Source organism: Gossypium raimondii, chromosome 6, assembly GCF_025698545.1.
Source record: "Gossypium raimondii isolate GPD5lz chromosome 6, ASM2569854v1, whole genome shotgun sequence".
Classification (NCBI taxonomy): Eukaryota; Viridiplantae; Streptophyta; class Magnoliopsida; order Malvales; family Malvaceae; genus Gossypium; species Gossypium raimondii.
The window spans coordinates 44,085,810-44,090,096 of record NC_068570.1 but is presented as its reverse complement, the minus strand read 5'-3'; the positions used below and the strand labels follow the sequence as shown (position 1 = coordinate 44,090,096).

General features: G+C 35.0%; 1 non-coding gene across 1 annotated transcript; it reads left to right on the top strand.

The window, feature by feature from the left end:
- The first annotated feature begins 1,751 nt into the window (after positions 1–1,751).
- LOC128042011 (small nucleolar RNA R71) lies at positions 1,752–1,858 on the top strand. The gene has a single exon (XR_008197219.1). It is a non-coding gene; the product is annotated as a small nucleolar RNA R71 (small nucleolar RNA).
- Positions 1,859–4,287: the final 2,429 nt, after the last annotated feature.

Genomic DNA, 4,287 nt, shown 5'->3' with positions numbered 1-4,287 from the left:
GAGGCTTTCTCCAATGGATCTTTCTCAAAAAATTACTTTCCATAAAAACCAAGGTTTCTGTCTTTTCCATAACTAAACACTCCTCTACAGGATCGGGAAATTTCATCGCTTTAAGAATGTTAAAAGTTACCTGGTCTTGTTGAAGTCGCATGGTGAGTTCACCTTTCTGCACATCAATTAATGTTCTCCCTGTGGTTAGAAAAGGTCTCCCAAGGATAATTGGCACTTCCTTATCTGCTTCAAAATTTAAAATACTAAAATCAGCAGGAAAAATAAATTTATCGACTCTCACTGAAACATCCTCGATCTTTCCTTCGAGATATGCTAAAGATCGATCAACTAGCTGAAGCGTCACAATTGTAGGTCTTACTTCACCTATCCCTAACATCTTGAAAATAGACTTAGGCATTAAGTTGATACTAACTCCTAAGTCACACTAAGCTTTACCACAGTAAGATTCACCAATGTTACAAGGTATAGTAAAGCTTCCTGGGTCTTTCAATTTTGGTGGCAGTTTGTTCTGCAGGAACACACTGCACTCCTTTGTCAAGGCAACAGTCTCATACTCACTCAGTCGTTTCTTATTGGACAGTATATCTTTCATAAACTTCACATAATTTGGCATTTGTTGTAAAGCCTCCACAAACGGAATATTGATGTGTAACTACTTCAAAACATCCAGAAACTACTTGAATTGCACATCCTGTATCTACTTGTGTTGTTGAAATATTTGCGGATATAGAGGTGATGGAACTTTCGGTTGAATCGGACAACTTTTTTGAGTAGGTAAATCTGCATCCAAAGAAGATGTTAAAATATCTGCATTCACTAAGTCATGGATTACCTTGTTAGACTTTGCAGATTTTGATTCCTTTGGTGTAAGAACTTCAAGAGCTGGTTGATTCTTCTCAACGGGCTTATCTTCGACATCAATCAATCAGGGTTCTAGAATTTTACCACTTCGCAATGCCACTGCCTTGATATGTTATTTACCCAAACTTCTTGGATTCTCAGTATCGCGTGGCAAGGTTCCTTGTGGTCTATTACGTAACTCCGTAGCTAACTAACCTATTTGGTTTTCCAAATTTTTCAATGTTGCTGCTTGGCTTTGGATCAAAGCGTCATTCTTTGCCATGTACGCTTTCAACAAGTTCTCCAAACTGTTTGATGCCTCAGCTTGATATGGTTTTAGATCTTGCTAATTAAACCCTCGAGATTGGTTGGGTTTTTGCTGCAATAAGTTGTTGTTTAGTCCATTTCCTTGGTTGCTCCAAGAAAATTTAGGATGATTACGCCATGAAGGATTGTAGTGGTTGGACTAGGGTCTTTGTCCACTTCTATTTTGATATTGGTTCCCCACATAGTACACTGACTTGGGATTTGATGGACAATTCTCAAAAGAATGATTTTCCTTACAGTACACACAGGAAACTACTTCAAACAGACTTGGTGGCTAAGCTGCAAAATTATTAGTACTATTAGCGGTTAACTGTTTTAACATAGAGGAAATAGACGATACCTGAGTTGATAACGAAGTAAAAGAGTCAACTTCATGAACTCCGGCTACACGTCTTCCTGAAGCTGTTCGATTTGTTGGCTATTGATAGTTATTACTCGCGATCCTCTCGGTGATCTCATAAGCTTCATTATAAGACTTAGACAAAATTGCACCATTCGCGGAAGCATCTACCATCAATCTTGCATGTGCATTGAGACCATTATAGAATGTCTCCAACTGGATACAATGAGGAATCCCATGATGAGGACACTTATGAAGTAACTCCTTGAATCACTCCCAAGCCTCATACAAAGACTCGTCACCCAATTTTGGGAAAGTTGTGATCTCGTTCCTCAACTTAGCATTTTTGCTAGGTGGTAAATACTTAACCAAAAATCTCCTTGCTAATTCTTGCCATGTAGATATGGAACTTGGTGGCAATGAATTGAGCCATGCTCGTGCTCGGTCTCGCAATGACTACGGAAACAACTGCAACCTCAGTGCGTCTTCAGTCACACCGACTATCTTGGATGAATCACTCACCTCCATAAAAAATTAAAGGTGGAGATGTGGATCTTCCGTAGACATACAACTAAATTGGCCCGCCGTTTGTAGCATTTAAGACTTCACTGGTTTCAATTCAAACTGGGTTGCCTCAATATCTGGCCTTCTAATTCCTGGGTTTAACTCACTGAAAAGTGGCACAGCATATTTTCTGATGCATCGATCCCTATCATCGGCAATGAAGATAGGATTTTGTACATTATCGGTTTCATTACCTTGGTCTTGATTTTGATTTCCAAGGTCCATCTAGACTTGTCTTTGAGATGTTCGTTCACGTCTTCTTTGTCTGAAAGTTTACTCAATTTTAGGGTCTACAGGGAGTAAATCGATAATTCAATCTATGCTCATAAACACCTGAAAAGAAAATCACGAAAATTAAAAAAGAAAAAGTTAGTAATGTTAGAAATAAATCAAATTGAAAATAAATAATTTCACGAAAAAAGACTATGGTAACAGTTGACAATCCCTGGCAACGGCGCCAAAAACTTGTAACACTAGGGTTTGTGTAAGTGTACACAATCGTTATCAAGTAATAAGTAAGTATCGAGTTATCGTCTCCATAGGGATTGTATTTGTGCTAAGTCACTTAATTTGTAAAATTATATTAACAATTTGGTAAATAAAAAACACAATATAGTTGAGAAGTGTTGATTAAAATATATTAAACTAAATGCAATGACCCCTAATGCAAATTGTCCTAAGTATGCAAACTATATAAATGAAATAGATTTTAGTAAAATTAAACACAATTTACAACAATTATAACATAAATAAACTAGGATAATCACTTTAATTAAACTAAATTTATTATCAACATGCTTAATAACATTCGAAAAACCATTCCATGGCAACTCGATCTTTCATGAGTTTGGAAACTACATTAGGTCCTTTTGGAATCCTTTACTTAGTAAATACGCATTTTACTAATCCTTATTTACTAAGGCTTTCTTAGCATTTGTGTGAGGTAACAGGGACGTGTTAGGTTTGAAACAATTTAATCACACAAATCCAAAAACTATGCAGATAACAGAGCTTGGTTAGAGTTTTTATGCAACCTACAATTCAATCGGGTTAGGATCTAAATTGAGCATGCACATTTCAATTATGCATCCATTAGTCGTCATCTGGTTAGGATCGCTTAGCTAATTCAGGTGCATTTCAATCACGTATGAATGAAATACAGACTTGATTTTAATTGAAAACATGATCGATTGAGGAACAAACATTATAAGCATGAATCAAATAAATATTATTTAATCAAAATAATCATCCTAGCTTAAATAAATTTAAGCTATCATTATTGTAAACAAGAACAAAGAACACATAGCAAACATCTTTAAATTAAATTAAAGAAAAGAAAGATTAAATCCAATTCAGAGTGGCTATCACCCAAGACTCTGACTGACAAGGCTCCTTCACTTCTTTGCTTTGCTCCTTTGCTGATGGCTCTCCAAGGTGGCCGACCAATGGTTCTTTAAGAGGCTTAATTGCTAAAATCATTATGCAATGATGATTAAGGGGAAAGATAGCTAAAAGAGTTGAGAGAATGGATGAATGAGTGAGAGATGATGGGATGAGGGATGATTGAAAAAGTGAGAAATGAGCTCCTATTTATAGGTTAGGCAAGAGAGCTAGTTTGCTAAAAATAGGAGTGACCATCCTTTGAAACTTCCTCCAAGAGTGGTCGGCCATGAATTGAGGAAAGGTGGCTGATTTGTCCTTGATTTTTGGTTAATTTGAGTGCCACAACAACTCAGGACTAAGACTCAGTCATCAGTAAATCTTCGGAAAAATCTTTGATTTCTTTAACTCTTCAAGAACTTTGTATAATTAAACCAAAAAATGGTTTATGACATCTATGTGTAGCCGAAAATTGGGTTGACTTGGTTCCCAATTTGGACGGTTTTTTAATTAGAATAAAACTCTCAAACCTGTCTAAAAATAGTAGATAGTTTATAGGACCAAATAATATAATTTAACCACTTTAATTAATCAACTTAATTAATTAAAACCCAGTTTATTAATGAATTATTAAAAATGAATTATTAAATATAATTTTATATTTTATTATTTAATTTAATCATTCATGGCCCATTTTATAGCATAAAAATATAATATGCTCAAATTAATATAAAATAAGCCATTTTATGCATGAAAACTATATAATAAAGTATAAAATCACATTTTAATAATTTCTATGTCCTTATTTCATATTTTTCACATAT